This window comes from Leptinotarsa decemlineata, unplaced genomic scaffold, assembly GCF_025532065.1.
Source record: "Leptinotarsa decemlineata unplaced genomic scaffold, Ldec_3_MD MMD2_tig00000882_RagTag_RagTag, whole genome shotgun sequence".
Lineage (NCBI taxonomy): Eukaryota > Metazoa > Arthropoda > Insecta > Coleoptera > Chrysomelidae > Leptinotarsa > Leptinotarsa decemlineata.
In genome coordinates this window covers 4,211,314-4,238,008 of record NW_027412556.1, presented here as the reverse complement: position 1 = coordinate 4,238,008, position 26,695 = coordinate 4,211,314, and the positions used below count along the sequence as shown (strand labels likewise).

Sequence of the window (26,695 nt, the reverse complement as noted above, 5' to 3'; positions counted from 1 at the left end):
CTGCCAAACTCTAAGGACCTGATTCGGTCCCCAGCGGGGCAGGCACTGAGTATATACTCTGTTAATGAGGTAGTCGGCTAGTCAAGTTGAAAAATTCCCACCTTGACACCCACGACAACCTTCCCATATGAGGATTTTGCACGTCAGCTACACCTGACGATGCCTTAGATTCAGCCGTGCAGGGTTTTTTCGCCTCTAGTTTTGGTGAAACCTCACTTGAGCGCAAACGTTTGCTAACCTGCTCATGGGGGTTAGTTCCCCCACCTGAGACAGATTCTGCGTACGCCGCAGAACTAAATTTACAGTGAGGTCCGTTGGAGTCGTAAACTCGACATCCATCTCCTCTGTAGACTCGTTCCTGAACTAAATTTACAGGGAGGTCAGTTGGAGTCGTTAACTCGACATCCATCTCCTCTGTAGCCTCGCTCCTGAACTAAATTTACAGAGAAGTAAGTTGGAGTCGTAAACTCGACATCCATCTCCTCTGTAGAATCTCTTCTGATCTAAGTTTACAGGGAGGTCAGTTGGAGTCGTCAGCTCGACATCAATCTACTCTATAGACTTAGCATCAGAAAGAATTTTTCAAGTTCACTATGTCCATAAAGGTCCCACGAGTAGCTAGGGAAAGAAGGTCAATCACGGCAAAGCTCCGCATTATCGTGACAAGGCGATGCTACGACGAGAGGGCGCCCTGTATCTCGAAGGTTCCGTAGAGACAGCTGATAGGCTCAGTGTCATTCATCCTCTCGGCACGGATACACACACCTTAGGATTAAGCCATCGTTGGGATGCCATTCAGTTAGGAAATAACAGAACCACAAGTGAGTCTGTAATTCCCGTATCCAGCGGGGCTTCGTGGAAGCAGGCATCCGATGGCCGGTTTGCTCAACCCCCATATCCCAAGTCAACGCACTCGCCAAAAACAGCATGCAAAGTGGTTCAGGTAGTGAAAGATGAACAAGAACAGCCAACCCGCCAATTGAAGAGGTACCTCAGGTATATAAAAATTGTAGAGGTTCAAGTAATTTGATGGAGATAGTCTCAATTATAGTTACCTGTGGTATATAAATATTAGCGTAAGAAGCAACTTGTAGTATTCAAATCACTGTTGAAGAAGCTACTGTGCGAAACATGTTTTGATATATTTCTCGGGATATTTCAGTGACTTTTTCGGAACGCTCTTGGATCTCGGTTGGACTGGTATCGACCCAAATTCAAAACTTTCGTTTGTTCACGCACCCATTCATCCAGAAATAGGCCTCATCGCAGAAGGTGATTGTTCAATGAAAATTAGGGTCAGTTGCCAAATGCTCCAGGGCCCATTCAGCGAACACACGTCGTTTTCTATGGTCGTTCACCTTCAGTTTCTCGGTCAGTTGCATTTTGTACGGATGCAGGCCCAAGTCGCGACGCAAAATTCGCCAAGTTGTGGTCTGCGAAGGCCGAGTTCTCGTGAGCGACGCGAAATCGACTGCCTCAGATCATCCTGCACACTCTCACAGACAGCGGCGATGGTTTCGACAGATCTTGCGTTTCGTTGATGTACGGATGTTGGTCGATCATTTGCTGAACCATCTACCACATTGCGAATAGTTACCTCGATAGGACGATTATTGCGATCGTAGAACTGGCGAAGTGCCCGGTACATTCTTCGAACAGAACACCCATTTTGATAAAATAATTTCATCATATATGCACGTGTTTGTTGAATGCTTTATGAATGAATAACTGACAACTAGTTTGACAGATGTAGCTTCATCAAGATGGCCGTCATCAATTGTCAAAGATCGGTAGTCTCTGGTGAAAGGCCCTTCATGAAATGAACGCTCCTAGACTGTGGTATCTTCTGAATACTTTTGAATCGAAATTCTCTCTTAATCAAAACTGAGGATTCCGTATTTGCATGTACCTGAATTTTATTAGAATAGATGCTATTTTTTCTGAAAATTAATTTGGATTTGGAGCTACATTTCCAAATCAATGAAGCGGGAGTAGTTCAAGGTGAACATCGCAACTGAATTCGCGAAATCCTTCAAACAATAGAAACTACAGTTGGCGGTAATTTCCAGTCGAGTTTGACGCGCTCATTTTTTCATTACCGCAAAGTGTGCCACGGAACAATGTCACGTTCGAGGCCATCTCTACATCGCAGAAATTATTATACAAATGCAGTATGATTCTCGGTCGCGTGTAATTTCCAAGTATCCAAATTGAAAACCCCCTTGAACACGAAAATTTCTGTTGACTTTCCTCGAATGTAATAAAAATATTGAAAAATTCCGGAACTTCATCAACACGACTAGTGTTTGGTAACACCGTGATATTACAAAAAATGTAAAACTGGGTATAACATCCAACTAGCGAAAATGTGGTCGTTACTCGCGAGAATGAACTATGTCGATGTGGGCCGAAGACAAACGTCGTAATCATTCGAGCGAGTAATGGGAATTTCGAGTAGAATACTGTACTCTTTCTATGACTCTAAACATTACTCAGCCACCGTATTAATAATAATAGCAATAATAATAATAAAACGTCTTCGCAGGACTTGATACAATATAAGCGTAACCTCTCTATGTCCTGGATCGATTACCGTAAGGCATTTGATACAATATCGCATAAGCTCATCTTGCATTTGCTCAGATGCCTTGCGGTGCCCGACAAAATAGTGAGATGCATGGAACAACTGATACCACTTTGGCGAACTCTGGTCAAGCAAGAGTCCAAACAGGGTGGGTCACTTTCAGAAGGTGTGTATTTCAGGGTGATTCCCTCAGTCCCCTTCTCTTCTGCATCTCACTATTGCCATTATCCGTTGCGCTCAGAAATACTCGAGAGTATAACTGTGGCACCCCCGGAAGCCGGAGGCACAGGCTCACCCTTTTGTTTTATTTGGATAATCTTTACGCTTTATGATCTCCATCAGTCCTTGAGGGTGGTGGAAGAGTACACGTATGCTATCGGTATGAAATTCGGGATAGACAAATGTGCAATGGTCCATGTCAAAAGATGAGGATGCGGGGACTACGGAGAGGATGTGCAGCTCATAGATGAAAGCATCCTCAACCATCTGGATGCCAGATAGACGTATACTTACCTCGGGGTGGAACAATGCCACTCACAAGAGGTAACAGCAGTGAAGAACTCTCTCCGCGGCAAGTATCAGCACAAACTTTGACAGATCTGGTCATCGGAACTGTCGGGGAAGAACAAAGTTGTTGCAACAAATATGCTTGCCGTTCCAATCTTACTCCATTCGTCAAGTGGACTCGGGAGGAGCTGTATCAACTCAACGTAAAGACCTGAAAAATGATGCATCTCTATAGGAGTTTGCATCCCAAATCGTCCGTTCCACGGTTGTATTTCCCCCAACAACAGGGAGGCCGTGGACTTTCGAGTTTGGAGTGTCTACATGACAGAATGGTACTGGATATAGCATGTAAAGTTGTCAGGAGTTCGGATCCCCTTCTCTGCATGGTCCGTGACCATGAGAGAGCGGGAATTGGAACATTTCTCTTTAGGGCAGCTGTCCGAGCAGCTGATGAACTCGGTATAGTTTCCAACATTGAACGAGGTTACAACAACTGTGTCACCAAGTTGGAACCCGTTCAGCAAAAAGCTCATATAAATGCCGTAGAGATAACCTCACATCTGCGAAAACATAAGGATAAGCCAATGCATGGGGTCTTCTTCAATAACATTGAAGACCTTGGCTTCTCAAAGCGCCTGACTTTTGCTTTCCTCAGGTCGAGTGGGCTGAAGTCGACATAACGCGGCCCTTAGAGTGCCGTATTACCATCTACAGGACTCTTACAGTTTTAACGAGATACCGGTGTTGCCCCCCAACGGATATTGAATCCGTTGTGGGAAACGAGAAGTGCCAAATTTATTGGAACTATTCGTTCCCCACCCTCAGGCTCATACAAGCTAATAAGCCTGATGTGGTCCTTCTCGACCACCAGAGTAACACGATAATTGTCGTAGAGTTTTCAGTTCCTGGCGAGACGAATATCGTCTAAAAACAGGAGAAGAAATGGATAAAATATCGATGCCTAGATGTATCTAGGCAGGATCAATGCTACTTGTATCTTTTCTTTATCCCTTCCAAAAATTGTTTTCAAGTCGGTAAGAAGTAATAAAAACTGAAGATGTCAATGTAAGTTGTTTGAAGTTATAAGATGTGATAAATTCCAAATTCAAATTTTGTTTTCTGCAAAGTTAGTTGATTGGTTCAAAATGAGGCAGAATCAATTTAGAAAATAAAAGGAAATGAATAGTTGTGTGTTGCATTTGACGCAGACGGTTTTCCTTGGTAAATATAACAAGTGATTTTGAATTTCCCTATTGAAGATAATTGTCTTCTCGTGACAGACGGTTCAGTTAGAAACCTTGAAGTTAACATCTAGTGATTATCTCCAACAGAAAAAATATAAATACCAGAGCCGGCATAAGCATAAGAAATCGTTTTCACTCAATATTCAGAATCATATCTTTTCATTAGGATGAAAGGATTAGGGAAATCTAACTCCTTCTATTAGTAACTGAATTATTTTTTGGATTGTCAATTGGAAAAAGGAATAATAGTTTGGGGGAGATTAGTTTCGAGGGGACGAATATTTGTGGTTTTCTTATTTTCAACAATATATAGAATGTGGGAAACCTTCTAAAAATGAAAGGACCCTTAAAACATATTTTTTGGTTAATATACTCTCCTATTTCATTGTGAACCGAGAAAGATACTTTATCTTGGATCAGAATTTTCCAATTACAGAAGACAAAATGAAATTGAAGCTTTGTTTATTTTATTATGGTGTATTATAAGCGCGGTAGTTCCTAAAATACAACATACATGAAGAACTCGCCACTAATGTTCCAGTACCGGGCTAAACTACTCTATTCTACCAGTTTTCTGAAGAGAGTTAACATCAATCTTTAATATTTTTCGAGATATTTGCAAAAAACCAAAACCCCCTTTTTCACTAAATTGTTTATAACTTTTGCAATTTTTTCGAGCCCCGCTTGAAATTTTTAAAAAAGTTGCTAGAGGTCATTCCGAATCGATGAGCATTGGATCATAATTTTCGGTGCCCTTAGACAGAAGTTCCAAAAAAAGGATTTTGTGACCCAGCGGAAGGATTTCTTTGAGTTTCCTCAATTCAAATAAGATTGTGTTGGAAATCCCATGATAAGCGACCACTCAATAGATGTATATATTCGTTTTCATATCTATTATAGTTTTCATGTGGTAGAGGAATCAGGGAGTTGAGTCATACGCACGACAAAGGGAGAGAAAGTTATTCATTCTGTCGATACCATTTGTAACGTACGGAAGTGAAATATATATTTTTAGGAAGTGAATTGTGTTTCAATTATTAGTTTTCCAATTGATAGTTTTATTAAAACAACGATAAAAATAAAAACAACAATAAATATTAATTGGCGCTCCGGGGCTTTTTCAGCTGCAGGAAAACCCGGAAAAACCTGCAGCACCACATCATCTGAAGATCTTGATCTAACAATGTCCTCTCTCTTATGAAACAAAATGTAGGGTGTCTCCAGAGGCTCCAATAAATTCAATGCATCGCCAGAACACTTCGTGACACGACTATCGTCAAACTTGAATCAGTCCGTTTCGTCTTTGACCAAGGCGTAATGATGACCAAATTCAACGCCAGAACCACAGTGAACAATGACTGCATGAATATTATAACAGTGGTCTGCTAGGTTGAAATGTTCATCTATTTCAAACCTTCCAAAGAGTTTCTTGCTTCCGTTAGAGGTTGAGTCTTGTTTGAAAATCATCAGTGTTATTATTAGATTGACTGGTGCCTCAGCTATACTTGTTTCCTCATAACAGTCAGTTAGTTTGGCGCATGTTTGACAATACAGTCGATCATCACCTGTTAAAAATTCCATTTTCAGATGATTTAACAATAAGCTTTGCACGGACTGGTAATTAGTCGTATTAGGAAAAGCTAGATGAAGTTCCAGAAATTCACATAAGTTTTCAGTACTTCTTGAACATTTACCACAAAGTAAACAAGTGAGGATTTTTCCAGCAAAAGATTTACAAACACAAGACGAGATGGGTTGTACGGAATCATTCAGTCCAGAGCGGTCAGGAGTATTGATTTTGCTATTGTTTTGCTCACGAAGAGTATTCAATAATTGTCTTCAGTTAACTAACTATATACTTTATAATGAGAACCCATTTTAGATGAATATCAACAGGTATACCCAAATATTTCACTTTCTGTTCTTGTTATATATTTAACGGTGTATCAGCAGCAATAGTTATGTAATTATAGTTACTTGGAATAGAAAAACATAGCAGTCACTCTAGATAATTTGCAATGAGATTTGGTAGGGGGTTCCCCTTGTGCAAGTATGTGGAACATAATTTGTATAGCAAAAACTTCGTTGTCATTATATATAGTTTTTTACGTGTTGTGGAAACCTGTTATTCAAATCATCAAATAAACATTATGCCACCACCATTTAAATAATAATTTTGTACTGTGCCAAAACCTTGAAATTATTGAATCGCATATCATGCATCGAACCATAAAACTGACACGATGATTGTTCCCCAGTTGATAAACCTTTAGCAATCTTAAATAGATTTTGACTACCGGAAGAGCTGAATCAGCAAGAATTATTGTTAATGAGCAAATAAATGAATAAATTGGAGGTGGACATATTCATGGAATTAGGTGATAAATGCGAAGTTATGTAAAATAAAATTATACTGAATGTACCGTTCATTGTTACATACAAGGTGGCTTTTTTACAGAGAGTTATTACAACCGACTTTAATACTATGGGAGCCTCTGGGATACCAAGCGGGGTACCAGTTTGTGCTACCTCGTTTTTCTTCCACTTCCAAAACCTTCATTTTCCAAACGAGGGAGTAGAAGAAAGGAAATGTTTCCAAAATTCCGCCAATCCAAATGAGGGGTAACTCAGTACACCTATAACTTCACTGCCTGAGAACTCTTTTTTTTTAATAATAATAATGTTTATTTATAAATATACAACAGCACAAGATAGTAACATGTAAACAAAGCAACACAAACAAACATGGAGAAACCCACTAAAACCGAAGTTGTACGTGGGAATTCTTTAGTTGCGCAATGCATAACTGATGTGCAGAATTGATTTTACATTTAAACAAGGCGATGACAAAAATTTAATATTGAACTAAGACTGAAGGACACAAATGAATGATTATTTTTTTAAAATGTTATATATATATATATATATATATATATATATATATATATATATATATATATATATATATATATATATATATATATATATATATACAGGGTCCTGCAACAGTGGCGCGGTGTTCCATATCTCTATATAGGAAGCAGATAGGAATCTAATTTTCTATAATATTACCTTATTGCTCGAGCTCGACAAAATAAAAATATTGGCGGTCACACAGGGTGTTCGATTTTTTCCGGGCGGATCCCAACTGTGTCTTTTTAAATGGCAACCTATATTTTTTATCGCTTTTTCGGTTTCTTCATAGAAAATAAAATAAACTTTATGTATATCTGCACTTCGAAAATATTGATGGTTTTCAAGATATCTAGCATGACAGGTTTTTTTTTCCAATATTCGTCACTCAGAATATTTGAAATTATAAAGTGGTGCCAAGTCCAGTTGAAATTTTTTTTTGATCGAATATTCTACATTGGTAACTCTCTCAAACGATATATCTGAAATCGACCTGTGATATACAGGGTATGAAAAACCGCTTGCCAAATATTGTAAATGAAAATTTGCAAAATTTTCCTTATATTAAATGGAACACCCTGTATATTATTGATCCATAAGAAGCGCCAACGAAACCTCTACAAATTTCATTAAGTATTCCCTATGGCTAAGTTCAATAGTTTTTCTTAAATGAGCATTTCTTTCCAAAAATGGTCATTTTTTCAAAGCGAAATCCATTTGACGACTGATAAGAATATACAAAAAATACCCTTTCCTTAAAATATCGCCCATTCCTAAAATTGCCTGTTGCTAGATAAACAAGTTGCGAATTACACCACAAAATGGACGTTCTTGAATAGTTACAATAATTTCAAAAATCTCGGAATTTGTGCCATATTCTTTCGGTCTAAAACAACCTTTCAGCGAATGAAATATTTATTGGAAATCAAGTAGTCTGACAAATGACAGAACAAAATATTTAGCTGCAAATGAATATTGAAATTTTTAGTCAATCGTGAAGTTGAACTGTCGGTATAATTTCATCAGAATGTTGTTATCAAAAAGTGATTTGATTGATATGATTTTCATATTAGGTGAATCAGACAGGAATTGTTCATTGGCAAGTAGAATTTATTCTCAACGGTATCCAGATAGAAGGCATCCAGATGAAAGATCTTTCCGAAAGGTCTTGGGACGATTCGTTGAAACTGGATCTATTAATTATTCCAAACATGAGCGCATCAAGCCAGCTACTAATGAAGATAATGAATTGCAAGTTCTTCTTGCTGTTGAAGAAGATCCTAGTAGGAGTCAACGATAAATTGGGGAAATAGTGGATATAAGTGAGAGATCAGTGCAACGAGTATTGAAAAAACATCGCTTGCATCCATACCACGTTCAGTTACATCAAGAACTACTGTATGCTGATTTCGAGAAAAGAGTGAGATTTTGCAATTGGGCCATGAACAAAATTCGTCGAAACGAATATTTTTTCAATAATATTTTATGGTCGGATGAATCGACATTCCATAAAAATGGATTTGTAAATCGACATAATTACCATTATTATACGACAGAAAATCCTCACTTATTGAGACAGGTGGACTATCAACATAGGTGGTCGATAAATGTCTGGGGAGGCATCATTGGAGAATATGTAATTGGTCCATACTTTTTTGAGGGACATATGAATGGTGCAATGTATCTCAATTTCTTACGAAATGCTTTACCAGGTTTGTTAGATGATATTCCTCTTGACTTCCGCAATAGAATGTGGTTACAACATGATGGTGCACCTGCTCACTATTCGGCAGAAGTGAGAGATCATCTAAATGAAGTATTTCCCAATAAATGGATAGGACGGAATGGGCCTGTACGGTGGCCCGCTAGATCACCAGATTTGACGAAACTAGATTTTTTTCTTATGGGGATACATAAAAAATATGGTTTACGTTGAGCCACCAACTTCTCCCGAAAATATGCGACTTAGAATAACGAATGCTTTTCGCAGCATTACACCAGCTGTCTTGCGCAGGGTAGAACAGTCTTTCAAGCATAGACTTCAGCTCTGCATTCAAGAAAATGGAAGACATGTTGAACATATTTTATAAAAGTTTCATTATCAACCTTAATTAAACTCTCCCTTTTGTAGTTTTGTAATTTGCCAGTTGACAAATTTGAATATCTAGAACTCAAGCTCTGAATGAATATAATAACATGAAAAAAATAGTTATTTATAATGTTTCTTTCTTTTAACTTGTTTGGTTTGATATTGCACGATTTATGAGTGAAATTCTGCATCCAATGAAAAAATAATTTTCCATTTAGCAAAAAGTGATAGGTACATACATTTATTTCGTTAAAAAATATTTGTTTGGACACCTTCTAATGTACAAAATTGAAACAAGATATCTTTCGTATATTTTTATCAGTCGTCAAATGGATTTCGCTTTGAAAAAATGACCATTTTTCGAAAGAAATGCTCATTTAAGAAAAACTATTGAACTTAGCCATAGGGAATACTTAATGAAATTTGTAGAGGTTTCGTTGGCGCTTCTTATGGATCAATAATATACAGGGTGTTCCATTTAATCTAAGGAAGATTTTGCAAATTTTCATTTACAATATTTGGCAAGCGGTTTTTCATACCCTGTATATCACAGGTCGATTTCAGATATATCGTTTGAGAGAGTTACCAATGTAGAATATTCGACCAAAAAAAAATTTCAACTGGACTTGGCACCACTTTATAATTTCAAATATTCTGAGTGACGAATATTGGAAAAAAAAACCTGTCATGCTAGATATCTCGAAAACCGTCAATATTTTCGAAGTGCAGATATACATAAAGTTTATTTTATTTTCTATGAAGAAACCGAAAAAGCGATAAAAAATATAGGTTGCCATTTAAAAAGACACAGTTGGGATCCGCCCAGAAAAAATCGAACACCCTGTGTGACCGCCAATATATTTATTTTGTCGAGCTCGAGCAATAAGGTAATATTATAGAAAATTAGATTCCTATCTGCTTCCTATATAGAGATATGGAACACCGCGCCACTGTTGCAGGACCCTGTATATATATATATATATAAATGAAAATACATTTAGCAGTAAACGAGTATGAACGAAAAATGACAACGTGGTTATTTTATTTTAAAGTTACAAACGAGGATTATTTATCTATTCATGAGTATATCATGAACAATATCTCTATTAGTATGATATACATACTTTTTGAAGATGGTTTTTATCCCATTCGGAAAACTGAGTGTATATGGAATTAACTTTCTAAGAACGTTTTCCCAAATGAATTTAAACTCCAGTGATTCAAATCCAACGTGAAGCGCTACTTTCGCACAGGTACCGCTCTCAAAGCGCCTTAAGGTTTTTCCTGTAGTGCTTGTGTTCTGTTCTTAAAAAAACACCTCTGGTAAGATATAGCAAACTGAGTTACATCTTAGAGAGGAGGAAGTTATACATAGAATCATTATCCTGACTTGTTTTGAAAATATTTACGAGTTGAATGGTATAGTGATATAGTGATATAGTGGTCCTTCCTGTAATAAAACCGGATTGTTTCACTAATAAACAACAACGGTATAACCCATTTACAATTAGCTGGATAATTAGGCTGAATAATTTCCTAAGATTACAGAGTATAGCTATCGCCCGATAGTTAAATGTATAATGTACGTAATACTGTTTTTTGAAAGACTAAACAAAATTCTAAGAGCCGTAGGCAAGTCCTGGAAGTCCAAAATAACTGTTTTCTGACGTGTTGCGTTCACCATTTTTTCGGCAACCGTGTAGAATAGCAAATCAATGAGACATTTCATTTTATTTCTTTATTGAACAAAATTTTCATCTGAATCAAATATCACTGAACAGTTTTACAAAAACGCAATACATGTTTCGCAATACAATAGCTTCTTCAGGCTTGTCTATCTGAATTCTACATATTCAATGCTTTATAAAATTTTTCATAATTTGAAGTGCCAAAATTTTACCTATGCGACTGATGTTAAATGTGTATAGTCGAAGTAACCGGTATTGTGTATACTTAAAGTGTCAGCGCTCATTAGCCACTCATCCCGAAACCGGTCTGCAAGTGTGCCCGTTCCAAAATTGAAGGTCAACTCTTTCAGTTGCATTGCCTATGCAAAAAATGTTCTGCGAAGATCCTTGCACTAACGCCTGTCGGATATAATCCAACGCCCTTCGTGGTATTAGCCAGGGAAGTAGTTGTTTTCTGATAGGAGTCAGTCCATTCAACCTACTGTGTAGGTATATTCGAGACTGGCTTGAACGTGTAAAGTTCATTTCTCTAGATTTGTACGTAAAATAGTCAAAAAAAAAACGTTATCAACGCAAGACGCGATGTGATACGGGATTACCAAAACCTTTAGATGTTCATCTAATAAAATCATTGAAAAAAATTTACGACTGTTACAAAAGCAATGAAATTCCTACAACTGAAACCATAAGAAAGAAATTGAATATTTTCGGCCATAACGTAAGCTGCTGTGACAAAACTCTTCAAAATTGAACAAAGAAACTAGGATTTAGATTTAAAATAATAAACAAACGTCAAGCACATATGCAAAGCAGTAGAATAGTGGAATTGCGTAACAAATTTTCAGAACAAATTACTAAATATAGACAAAAACAACGGAAAATTTTCTATTTCGACGAAACTTGGTGTGACACTCACGACATAGTTATGAAAGGGTGGACAGATGGTTCGAGAATGTGTACGCCTAACATGCCTGTAAACAAAGGATTGCGACTAATCATTTTGCATCGCGAAGGAAGTGAGGGATGGGTTCCGAATTTTCTGAAATTATGTGGAAAAAAACTTGAGGACTGCAATGTTGACCATCAGAAGAACAAGGAAGCTAATATTTTCGAGAAATGGTTGGAAAACGCATTGATCCCAAATTTGGATGCGAATAGTGTGATAGTTCCTCATTCGCGACAGCTCATCAAAGTACCGAATTAAAATTCAAGGAAAGATAAAATACCATTTTTTCTTAATGGATATCAATTTGTATTTTGAAGGAATTCAGTTTGTTTTAAATTCTTGGTATATTTAAATGCCTTCTGTTCCATCTAAAACTTTTTGAATTTGAATGGTCTTGAAAATTTTAATATTTTTTGTGAGTGTATTGTTCATATATTGTTCATATATCCTTCAGCTACATTGGTAGACTTCCAGCCACCGTGTCTCTTCAAATTTGTGATGTTTCCACCTTCACCAACAAATAATTTTGCTGAAGTTCGGCAAATGCCATTGCAGTGTATGACATAATATTTGGCAGTTGACACTTTTCAATCTGTCAATGACATGTTTTAAATCAATCTATTGATACTTTTTAATGTTTCAATTCTCAGTCTACGTCAATTTCTTGTTTTATTATTTGGTTATTGAACGAAAATTATGTTACGAAATACTGGAGGAAAGTCTTTTTTGGGGAAATTATCAAAAGTGAAAGTAGATACTCAAGAAAAATCGTGTTGTGAAAATTTTGGAAATGAGTTTATTTTTGTTACTTTAAACAGTTTTCCATTCTAGCCGCGAATGAAAAATTATATGAATTTGTTTTAATTTTATCAATTCAACGAAGGCATTTAAACGGCATATAATTTACAATCAGTCATTCTTGAGGACGACAACAAATCATTACAGTAGGCAACATATTCTACTTTCACAAATGAAAAAGGCAAACTTATTATTCAAATGAATTTCTAAACGTATTGATTTTGGTGGTCAGACAGGTTTGATAAGTTTCTGCACACAAACAACAGGGTCACCTGCGGTCGAAATATATACCTTTGTATGCTGTTTACTATCCATCTGGTTTCTCTGCAAGATGCTTACTGATGAGACCTTGAGAGATGTGGGGAAATTGGAGTTGAAAAAAATCAATCACGAGTTAAACATGCACTTTTTAAATGCCGAAACAATGATAATTCATTTTTTGTTTCCTTCAACATTGATATGAGCTAATAATATTGTAACGAATTAAAGAATTTACTGTCTCAAACAAATTTATTTCTAAGAATATTTCACTATCGTAAACTAATTTATTCACAACACTTAGCACTTAATTTATTTTCACTGTTTGAATTCCTTGTTTTCCGCTTGATTCGCTTTCTGAATTCATACTCACTCTCTGGTGGAAAATCATCTTCGTTTCAAGCAGGTTGAAGCCCAGCTCCCTCACCCTCAAGACTGATGCTCGTTAGAAGGACGAGCGGGTCAAAACCCCTTCCTCTTTGAACGGGAAGCCGGCCTTTTATATCGGTAACGATCGTTCTAGATTTATCTAGTGGTCTCTGCACTCGCCTAGTATTTTCCCGGCAAGTCATACTGCTTCTTTCGTGGTGATATCATGTTTATTCGCTGGCTGAGATATCGGTCAGCGCCGGCTTCAGATTCTTCACAATATGAAAAGCAAAACTTGTGGCCATTTTTATATTGAGATTGCATCGGCAAGTCCATGAAAAAGTTCGGAAAAAATACTTCGGTAACCAGAAAAGGTTCTCCCAAATAGGACCTTCTCAATTCATATTACACGATTTTATTGAAAGAAATTTTTTTAAGGAAAAAACACAAGCACTACAGGAAAATCCTTAAGGCGCTTTCAGAGCGATGCCTGTGTGAAAGTAGCGATTCACATTGGATTTGAATCGCTGGAGAATAAATCCATTTGGAATAACGTTCTCAGGAAGTTTATTCCACATAAACGCAGTTCTACAACTGAAAGAGTTCTTAAACAGTGAAGTTCGAGGTGTGCTGAGTTGAACCTCAAAAGGAGCAGCTACAATCCGTCGCGTATTTCTGATATGTACCGCCCTTGGTGGAATCAAATGTGCCAAGTCACTTGAACACCTCCGTGTAAGTATTTATTGAAGAGAGACAAATCTCCAACCTTTCTTCGATGTTCCAGGCTATCAAGATTGCACGTGATGTTCGCGGCTCCAATCAGGCGAATGGCTCTTTTCTATATGAAATCTAGCAACTACAGGTTATGTTTGGGGGCAGAGCTCCATACATGAGAACAATACTCTAAAGAAGGTCTGATCTGAGCTTTGAAAAGCATCAAATGTTGCTGAGGTGTGTACAGTTTTCTGGTTCGGAACAGTGTTCTTCATGAAGAAAACCGATGCCTGGATTTTTGTGGTATTGAATTGAACCTAATTACTTTCACCCCAATTCGGAATCACTTCTAGATCCTCATCAAAACATGCAACCTCCTCCTACCGGTGAAGATGTGCCGCCGTAGCCGATGTCCTGGAATCCAAGTGAAATGACAAGACAAGACAAGTGTGCTGTCATCAGAAAAGCAATGTATTGAATTTCACTTGAAGTTGATGCCACCATACCTACAAATAGGTACGATCCAAAACATCAAAATATTTTGCTGACCAAGGCCTTTTTATAATAACCATGACCTGTTTACAAAGTACTGAACGGGAATACCATTCTGAAGGGACATTTTTACAAATAAATGCTCTTGAGTCCGAAACTTGACTAGTTAGGTATATGCATGATATACATAGAAAGGAAGCAAATTCTAACAGCTTCCTGAATTTGTAATAATACACAACTTTTAGTCAAACTGTGTATTGAAATAACGGAGATCATGCTGAAGTATTGGAAACCTCCGAGAATCACCTAAATACAAACCAAATTTTGGTACCATCGTATTCCTCAACTCGAAGATATCTGCAGTTTTAGAGGTTATGATTTCCAAAGAAAAAAATTGAAATTAATTTATATTTCGAAAACGGTAACAGATAGGTTTAGAGTAATATCAAGAAAAGTAGTCGAGTAATTGCTGTAGATTCCAAAAATAATATTATATACAGGGTATTCCATTTTAAAAATCAAAGTTGTTACTACTTTCTAATGGGAGTGACAATACCGCTCTGTCAAAAATATTTCAGTTGGGTAGAGAATGTCCGAATATGCTTTTTATCAAATTTCAAAAGTGATCCGTTGTCTGGTTGACCAGAAACGTCTGATGTGCCATCCACCGTGAATCAGCCTGTATATGAAATCAACATCATGTTTACCGTCATTGGGAATCGTTCACCTTTTGAGACAGATCGCAAATAATGTTAGATTATCATCCTCTTTTCTTGGTGAAGCTTCTAGAAGCAGGTCCACGATCCAACACCAAAGAGCGCCTATCTTCCAGACGTCTCTCAGAGATACATTATTGAAATCGAATGTCCTTGAAGTTCAAACTCTTTGAAAACTATCTATGATCAACAATGTCGCAAAACAGACAGTGCAGTTTATCTACTCAGTCAATTGAGAAAGGAACTAATATCAACATTGGACTACGAGGATCTTATCGTTTGCACAGCAAAATGCTAAAGAAGTTGACTTCCATCTATATCATCTGTATCGCCTGCTTCATTCAAGTGTGTTCTACAAAGACAGGTGAGTCTAGGAATTATTCGCAGTTCATCCAAGCGCCACTGATAAGACCTATGGCAGGTCGAAACAGTTGTCTAATGTTGGATGATGAATGCTTTGTTTCTGGAATCTGATTTCAACTAATTGCTCAACCTTGAGCTCAACCTAAAGCTGCTGGATTCCATCCAGAAAAGAGCCATCCGCCTGATTGGAGACGGGAACATCACGTGCAACCTTGATAGCCTGGAACATCGAAGAAAGATTGGAGATTTATCTCTCTTTAATAGATACTTACACGGAGGTGTTCAAGTGACTTGGCACATTTGATTCCACCAAGTGCGGTGAATATTAGAAATACGCGACGTACTGTGGCTGCTCATCGTTTTGAGGTTCAACTTAGTACACCCCGAACTTCACTGGTCCAGAACTCTTCAATTTGGAGAACTACGTTTATGTGAAATGAACTTTCTGGGAAAGTTTTTCCAAATGGATATAATCTCAAACGATTCAAATCCAATGTGAATCGCTATTTTCGCACAGGCACCGCTCTCGAAACACCTCAAGGATTTTCTTGTAGAGCTGTTGTTTCATCCTCAAAATGAATTGTTATATTTTTGGTGGACTGAATTGAAAATTTTGAGAATGCGCAAATTCAATTATAGCTGAATATTTTGTGCGGTAGTTGAACCAATTTTAAATAGACATGTTTGTGGGTGACTTTTGAGGCTTTCCTCAATTTGAATACCCTGACTCGCCCTATCGTATGTAGGAAAATAAAACCAAACAAATAATCTGCAACACTTATTTATTCCACAGTTGATGGGTGCATAACCATGAGTGGAACCCAAATTTGACCTTGCCTGACTATGTCATCATTGTGAATTAAATAGGTAATCATTAATCTAATTGCAACGGTCTGCTCACATCCGTAATTCACATAATTTAAGCAGTTTTTTGTTAACAAAAAATATTATTAGATTCTCGTTTGTCCTGAGAATCGTGAAGATGTGGTAAAATCTAATGATTTTTTTTTTGTTCATAACTTGTAAATTTTGGATCACTTGACTTCAAGTTCGAAACTTCTGTCTTTTATGCGGATCTCAATTTAGCTTGCCCCGAATAAAACATTTCTGTACGAGCTGAAGTCTTCTACAATGGGTTTTTCAAAATAGGATGTCAGGATGACCTTTGTAATTCTTGGTTACTTAATTTCAAGGATATCAATCATTCAATTGACGTAAGCCAATTATAAATTGAAAGGAATATTCATCATCCCAAAACGTTTACCTATTTGAACAAGCTCTGAGTAGTATTTCGTACTGAGTGAATCCCAGCGGTACATTTTTCAACTATGTTGAATGAGTAATATTTTTTTAGTATAGAGTTTCTTGTTGGCATATGACACAGTCGGCCATAAACAGCAAATATGATTGAACGAATTCAGGATATGATAATATTGAATATTCATGTTAGAAGGTTATATACAGGGTGAAAATTTGAAAACTTACAATGGCTATATCTGAGCAACCAAATGAAATATAAGAAATCGCTAAAAACAGCTTCCATAATAGGGAGTGGAAAACAAAATGATGTGAGAGCAAACTTGATTTCACTTACCCCCTCGCCTTCAGCTACCCCAACTTTATATTCTTAAATGGCAACCCCCAACATGTGATACTTATCTTAAAGCTCTCAAGAAATGCTCTTCAATGATACCTCACAAAGCAACAATCGATGTAATAAGTACACTATTTAATCAAATTGAAATGTTATCATCCATTATCAATTGAAGAAATCTTCAAAAACAGTTTTATTACCATGGTACCATTGATATTAAGACTCCTGAACATTTCACGCCTGTTCTATTTATTGTAAGTAACAAAAAAGCAACAATTATCGCAGAACCGCGGCTCATCAAAAATATTTGCTTCAGTGACGAGTGCACTTTTTATTTGAATGGGCATGCAAACAAACAGAACTGTCATTACAGGAGTGACAGGAAATAAATAATGGGGCACCTCCCCATTATGTATTTCCAGTTGGACAATGGTTAGACAATGAATATTCTAATCAATCAATTGGATTTGAAGAAGAAGTCCTATTGAATGGCCTCCTACATCCACGGACATATCTTCTCTTGATTTCTTCCTCTGGGGACACCTGAAGTCTGTTGTTTTTAAGACGCAATCCGACTCAACAGAGAAACTGAAGGAAAGAATGATCCCAGAATACCAAGCTATTTCCGGAAGAACATTTGCCATCGTACGTCAAGAGTTTGAAAATAGACTCTATTGCTTTATTCAATTAACCCAAAATGACTACATCGAATGTGGTACCATTGGAGAGCATTTCTCAAGAGCTTTTAGATAAGGTATCACAATTGGGGGGTTGCTATTTTAGACTATAAAGTTGGGGTGATAAGTGAAAATAAGTGAGATATTATATCATTCATTTTGTTTACCCCTTTCTATTATGGAAGTTGTTTTCAGCCATTTCTTATATATTATTTGCTTGCTCAGATCTGTATCTGTAATAATAATAATAATAATAATACAATAAATAATAAAAAATAAAAAATTCATCCAATGTATAAAAAGCATTGTCGAGTAAATATTTCCTCGAGCGAGTTTCAAAAATAGAAATATTGGCGCAACTAACTATTTCTTTAGGCAGTTTATTAAAAATCCTCAGACTCAAATATTCGGAAGATTTCGAAGATATAACATATTTACAGAAGGGAATGTGGAAATCAGCGCAATTTCTCGTATTATAACGTATTATTTGTGTAAACGTATACACACATTTCTAAAATTAAAATACTCATCATTGTTAAAGCTTTTGATGCTTTAAAAATCGGTCTACAGGATGCTTTGCTTGAGGTATCGCAAATAATTGTTAAAATGCGTTTTTGTACAATAAATACGTCTGGTGTTCGAGTGGACACACCCCAGAAACATATGCCGTATCGTAATCGGGAGGCTACTTGTGCCAAGCTTAAGGACAAAATGTCCTTAAGATTTCGGAACATAAAACATAATGAGTACAATTTCGAGATCAAGTTGGTGCAATGTTCTTTCCAGTTTAAACCAGAGTCTATAGTAATTCCAAGAAATTTAACTGATAAAGTAGGCTCAATCAAGATTTCATCAGTTTTTATTGTTACAGTTTCACATTTTTTTTGGTAGTTGTGGAATCGTATTATATTTGTCTTATTACTATTGAAATGGAGACACTTCTGATCACATCATGAAATGAGGTTACCAACCGCAGTTGTACACTTTTGTTTCAACGTATTTTCACATTTGTCAGAGACAAATATATTGGTGTCATCTGCATATCTAATAAAGCTGGCAGAAGATTCGATATCATCCATGTCATTCGTGTAGAATAAAAATAAAATTGGCCCCAAAACAGAGCCTTGGGAACGCCCATAGAGATATTTTGATATGCAGATTTAGTGGAAGATATACTAACAGATTGTTTTCTGTGTGTTAAGAAACTCCGTATCCAGTCGAGTGAAACTCCACGAATACCATATTTGTACAATTTAGACAGAGTACCTCATGCTGAACGCAGTCAAATGCCCTGCTGAGATCACAGAGGATCCCAACTATTAGACTATGCAGAATACCCATTATCGGAGTCCAGAACAAGTATAATATTATTGTGAGGAGACACATGCAACACGCAATTGATATTCAACGAAAGTCATTTTTTGTGGAGGAAAAAATCCGTTTTTTATCGACCTTTTTTTGGGTAATTGTTACCTTCCACAATCTGAAAAAATATAAAAATTATAATGGAGAACTTTATACAAGTGTAGAAGGGCAAACTTTTTAGTTTACCCCGATACGTTACTGCGTAAAAATCAAAGTATTTTTCACAAAGAAAAATCTTCTATTTATCAATATCTTGTCGTATTCAACAATTTTGCCTATCAAAAAAATTATTAAGAAATAATACTTATCTTTTACGTTTCGGAGGCCAAAATCTGCCTCCGTCTTCAGAAATGGATAAAAATTCGAATATATACGCAGTTATTCCTTTTTTGAGAGCTTATTTCTTTACTTCTTCAACAGATGTCAAAGAAGTTTTGAAATATGAAATTACAATTACCGACTCAACATCCAACGACACCTTTTACAACTAACGTTATACCTTACATTCCAAGACTATCTGAAAAAATAAGACGAATTGGAAATAGATATGATGTTAGAACTACTTTCAAAACAAAAATACACTGAGATCTATACTCACACATACAAAACCCAACAACACTGAAGAAAAAACAAAAAAATGTATTTATAAAATACCTTGTTCTTGTGGTAAAAGTTACATTGGTGAAACCTCAAGACCATTGAAAGTGCGTGAGAATGAACATCGAGATTATATAAAAAATAGACAATTGAAAGGATCAAAATTATAAGAACACATTTTAAAATCAGACGGTGAACATCGGGTGGAATGGAATAGGACAAGAAAGATTACCAATGAGCATCATTCTACGAGACGTAAGCTAAAAGAATCAGCGTATATTCTCATGTCTGGAGAGAACTGTATCTCGAATAGCTCCTTAGAAATAGACCGTACTTGGCTACCCATCTTGAAGAAAACTTTGGATAGTGGCGAAATGGCAACAAACTGATATCGGAGAGTACCTTGTATTACATCGAATATTTCAATTGTCAATCAACAACATTGACATAATTTCATATTTCAAAACTTCTTTGACATCTGTCGAAGAAGTAAAGAAATAAGCTCTCAAAAAAGGAATAACTGCGTATATATTCGAATTTTTATCCATTTCTGTAGACGGAGGCAGATTTTGGCCTCCGAAACGTAAAAGATAAGTATTATTTCTTAATAATTTTTTTTGATAGGCAAAACTGTTGAATACGACAAGTTACTGATAAATAGAAGATTTTTCTTTGTGAAAAATACTTTGATTTTTACGCAGTAACTTATCGGGGTAAACTAAAAAGTTTGCCCTTCTACACTTGTATAAAGTTCTCCATTATAATTTTTATATTTTTCCAGATTGTGGAAGGTAACAATTACCCAAAAAAAGGTAGAGTAGGGAAGGTGAGTGTAAGCTCACAGCACTTAGGCCACATGTGACCCATTGTACATCCTCCCGATGAGTTGTCCTCCTAGGTCATCGTCCATTCTGTCCTTTCCAGGTAGGTGGACAGGTCAATGGGAGACATCTCCTTTATATCGGCAGGTGTAGGCCAAGACTCGCCGAACACACACTCTCTTATTGACGATAACTCCAGGCACTCGCAAAGGACATGCCTGACAGTCTCATCTTTCAGTTCACACATCCTGCATAGAGGTGTGTCCACCAGCCCCATATTATGGAGGTGTTTCCTTAGTTGACAGTGGCCAGTCAGAAATCCTACTGTAAGGCGTAGATTTTTCCTGGTTATCGCCAAATATTTCTTCGGCGCCAGCTTCCCAGGGTCGCCCAAGGTGATCCTAGCAAGATTACATCCTTTGATTTCATCCCATCTCTTTGACAATTGAGCATGGGTGTAACAATTGACTAGTTCCGCAATTGACGAAGTCATCAGGCCGTGGGTGCCACTGGGTCCTAAAATTCTTAGTCCAGCCACTTCCTCGGCTAAAGAGTCGGCAATGCCATTACCTTTACTCCTGTCGTGCCCTTCAATCGACCTCAGATATAACCATTGTAAGTTTTCAAATTTTCACCCTGTATACATACATTATATCCTCAGAATTATGGAGGTTACTGAAAATTGAAGTTTAAATGATTCACATAATACTCACATCTTATTCTCTGAGAAGGAATAAGTATGTTGTTATTGAAATAACCATGGAATCTGCTAACCAATAAAAAACACGACATAAAAAACATGACATGTTTTTCTCTAATGTTTTTGACAGCTCACCCTGTATATTCAAAATTAGTTTCGCCGCGTGATGAGAAATTGATGTCATTATATTTTTTATCCCCAACTCCATTTTGTTGTATGAAAACATACATAAAAACATGACACATAAAAAACACGACATGTTTTTGGATTTTCGCAGTTTTTCTCTAATGTTTTGGATAGCTCACCCTGTATATTCAAAATTAGTTTCGCCTCGAGATGAGAAATTGATGTAATTATATTTTTTTGTCTACAACTCCATTTTGTTGTATGAAAACTAGTTTCTAATCTCATTGAGATCACAGTTCATATTATTTTTTTACCGAGACTAAAGTAGGGCAGTATCATTAGCAACAGTACATATTTTTCTCGTTAGTAGCATACTGCAGAGATCAATATTGCATATAAAAATGAACTGTGGTACAGCTGTCTATCAACCTTCACTTGTTTTTTTTACCAGGATAACTTTCACTCCATTTGAAACAAAAATCCTTATAGTACTTTTTCTTTCGTGCAATTCAATGTTATTGTAAAAGTAGTTGTTTCCGGGGGGTACTTTCTTCCAGACGGATAATCTACCCACCTTCCTCATTAGTTTATTTTAAACTTGATTGCTTTTTTCAGAAGTCCCCCGCATTTTTTGTATACAGATGGAGAAGCAGAAAGCCAAAAAGATTTTTCCCGAAAAATTAATCTATCCCAAACAATCTACCCCTTTCAACTTGAACCAAATCTGCTTCTATTTGACAGCAGTATGTCACAGAATTTTATGGAAACTCAATAGGCCACTGGCGCTCGACAGTATTTGAAAATTGATAAGTTCTGAAATGTCTGAAAATATCACTTATTTTTTCATTCATCAATTCTGTGTGTTCTCAAAGTGATTTTGTCACAAAGACAAAACACATACCAGACTTTTTTCAAGTGGTCACAAGAGAGGAGAAAACTTTACTGTTGAACACTGTATAGGAAAACGAAACTCAGGAATATTTCCCGAAACTTATCAAATCCCCTAGAAAAAATGAACGATTCAATTTTGAGAAGACCACTCTGTACAACCTAATTTGTCAACCTACTATACCAATTTCTACTACTCACGCAGAATACCGCTCTTAAGTTGGTCATTCAATTATGTTCAGTAAATAATAGTTTTCAACAGATCCGGCTTAGCTGGTAAACACGTTTGTGAGAACATCGTTCGTTCATACTACTAAATGTATTTTCATTTATATATGTATATATATATATATATATATATATATATATATATATATATATATATATATATATATATATATATATATACAATATATGTATATATATAATATATATATATATATATATATATATATATATATATATTATATATATATATATATAACATACCTTTCTTTTTGAAAAATTAATCATTCATTTGTGTCCTTCAGTCTTACTTTCATATTAAATTTTTGTCATCGCCTTGTTTAAATGTAAAATCAATTCTGCACATCAGTTATGCATTGCGCAACTAAAAAATTCCCACGCACAACTTCGGTTTTAGTGGGTTTCTCCATGTTTGTTTGTATTGCTTTGTTTGCATGTTACTATATTGTGCTGTTGTATATTTATAAATAAACATTATTATTATTATTATTATTATCATTAATCAAAAATGAACACAAGCACTACAGAAAAATCCTTAACGCACTCTCAGAGCGGTGCTCATGCGAAAGATGCAATCCATTTGGGAAATCATTCTCAGGGGAAGTTTATTGTACTACCAAAAAGACACTCAGCCAGAAATTTATTTGGTTTACCCCATGGTTGTAAGGGGTGGAAAACGCAACCCTTAAAATTTATTTCCAATGTAACTGTTAGTCTTATTATTTGTTTACCATTAAAAAATCCATTTCCGATAGCCTGTTTCATTCTAAACAAAAAATGTTTCTTGAGTTTTTTGCCCAAAATAAAATATTTAGTAGGATGCTATTAGCGATAGTGACAATTAAATTGGTATGACACTGTCAGTTTGTGAATTTTCGAAATTGAATTGATACTAATTGTGTTTTGTTGTTCTGTTTTTAATTTGTTACTTTAATAATTCACTTGTTATTGAAATGGCATACACAAATGAGAAAATGGCTGATGTGCAACACGTTTACGGTCTGTCGCAGGGGAAGCTTCTAGATGATATGCTGAAATGTATCCTCAACAGCAGCATCCTTCACATAGAATATTTGCTCGACTTCATCAACGATTACGAGAATATGGTTCATTCGACAAAAAAACGCAGGATTGTGGTTGCCACCGAGAAGTACGAACACCACAGCTTCAGGAAGTAGTACTCAATTTGTTTGAAGAACAACCTACTACCAGTACTAGAAAGATTGCTTTCCAGCCAAATGTTGATCATATGCCGGTATTTCAAATTTTAAAGGAACAACTCTTGTACTCTCATCATCTGCAACGAGTACAGGCACTGTTACCGCGAGACTTTCCGAACCGTCTTGAATTTTGCAATTGGATGCTGGAAATGATTAGAAGAAATTGTGACTTTCTGAAGACGATAGAATTCATAGACGAATGTAGTTTTTCTCGGGACAAGATTATTAATTTTCATAATTACCACATATGGGCTGATGAAAACCCTCACGCTATTGTCGAAACTGACCATTAAGAACAGTTTTCTCTTAACGTGTGGCTCGGAGTTATTGGGAATGATTCAATTGGGCCTCATTTTCTACCTCCACGATTAAATGGTGAAGCATACGTTCAATTTTGGACAGAACTGCATCCAGTACCTACTGCTGGAGAAAGTTCCTTTGGGCGTCAGAAGGGATATGTTTTTTATGCATGATGGGGATCCCGCCCATTTTAGTCAAGTAGCACGTCAGCAACTGAAACATATGCAAATCAGTGGATAGGTCGAGGAGGACCACAGAACTGGCCCGCTCGATCCCCGGATCTCAATCCTCTCGATTTCTCTATTTGGAGCCATTTATGGCATTTGGTTTATCGTACTCCTGTTCCGATGTAGAGGACTTGAGAAACCGCATCATACATGCGCGCAGGGTAATCAGAGAGACTCCAGGAATATTTGAGCGAATACGTGGCTCAATGCGCCGACATCTAGCCGCATGCGTAATGTCTGAAGGTAGACATATTGAACATTTACTATGATTTCTACATGTTGTGTGTTTTGTTATTAATAAATTCGTTTTGTTTATTATCCTTCAATCGTTTAATGCAGGTACTAACTACAAAATAACAATAAATCCAGTTCGCATTCAAGACGACGTATCTCTGAAGTTGTTCGTAAAATAATTTTTTGCTGCGAACTGGTTTATTTTGGGCAAAAAACCCAAGAGACATTTTTTGTTAAGAATGAAACATATTATCGGAAATAGATTTTTAAATGGTAAACAAATGATAAGACAAAAAGTTACATTGGAAATGAATTTTAGGGGTTTCGTTTTCCACCACTTACAACCATGGGGTAAACCAAATAAATTACTGGCTATTTGAATTTTCGGTAGTACAAAATGTCAGGTTAATATCAATATTGTAACTTTTTCAGTGCTTGTGAAAAAAATTGTTATACAAATTTTATGTATCCCCTTCAAGGGGCTGTATCTTAACAAGGGATACTCCAATGAAGTTTCTTTATATGAAAGATCCTATCTTTTTTTCGATGAGGAATCACCTCCTCAAATGTTTTACATTTATGCAGTTACAACATGTATTGGATTTTTGGTTTTTTTCAATAAATCGTTGATATACAATAAAAAGAGGGTTGGAGACAATATGGATCCCTGGGGAACACCAGCGTTGATGGTGAAAGTATTCGGGAGATCCATCGACGGTCACTTGCAGGGAACGTTCTTTTCCGAAAGCTGAAGAGACATACATAGAAATGATCTGGCAAGTCATAGCATTGAAGTTTGGCCAGCAAACCTTCATTCCACACAGGGTCAGAGGCCTTAGAAATGTCAAGCGCAACAGCTCTTGAGTTTCCATGTTGCGAAGAAGTATACGATAGAAATATTAGCCATTGGGAAGATGAGTTTGAGGACGACGACTGGGTGTAAATTTGTCGTGCCATATTGATATTTGAATTGCTCCGGCATAAAAAAATTTAACGATTTCCCTGAGAAACATGCGGGGTATAACAAGGTTGAATCAGGGTTGACGTGTTCCGAGAGGATCTCACAAATTTCAGTGAACTCTTCTGTAAAAGTAATTTTCGTTCAAATCATGAATCATTTCCACTCTGTAGAAATTGAGTTTGTGTCGACGAAGAATCCTGGAAACGTTTATGGATACATTAAAAGATTATTCACATCAATTTTCTTCTTTTATACTATCTCTATAAATAAATGTTTTTTTCAAGCAAATTGAGTAAACAAACTTTATTTATGACCCATGAAGTTATTCTATGGCTAAGCGATATTGTTCAAGTGTCAACACTGCACACCGTTCATCCTATTCGTAGTAAACAATAATTTCGATAATAAATCTCTCAGAGAAGATTGTTGGTCTATGTCAAAGAAATAAGTTGTGACCAGCAATGCTTTATACACAGTGTCTCAAGACACTTGATGGAAATATAAGTAGAAACAATTGTATATATTGATTAACAATAATAATAATATACTTTATTGTCATTAAGAATAAATATTGTGGACGAAGCTTGTGAACAATAAATACAAATGCAAGTATAGAAGTATAAAATGTGAATATGAAAACACCTAGCAAAAAGTAAAGTTAGAACATACACTATAGTTCAACGCGGAAATTTTGTATCAACATGGTTGTGTACAGATTTGTTTAAAAATATTATCAACTCTTATATAATAGACATATAAATATATATATATATATATATATATATATATATATATATATATTTATATATATATATATATATTATATATATATATATATATATATATATATATATATTTATTTATAATATTACATTAATAAACACATCCATTGAACCTTACAATCAAACATTTATATCCAAAGAAGAATATTAACAAAAATCTTATATAACCTAAATTCAAATATACACATTTTGTCACGTAAATTTATCATTATTAGAACTCTTCCAAATTATAATACGGTCTATCATCCAAAATTGTTTTTACTCTCATTCTAAACA

General features: G+C 36.0%; 1 protein-coding gene across 1 annotated transcript in view; it reads left to right on the top strand.

Annotated features, from left to right (window-relative positions):
- Positions 1-26,695, top strand: part of LOC111503888 (ATP-binding cassette subfamily C member 4) — an 82,706-nt gene that overhangs the window by 12,296 nt on the left and 43,715 nt on the right. The gene's annotated exons all lie outside the window — the stretch shown is intronic.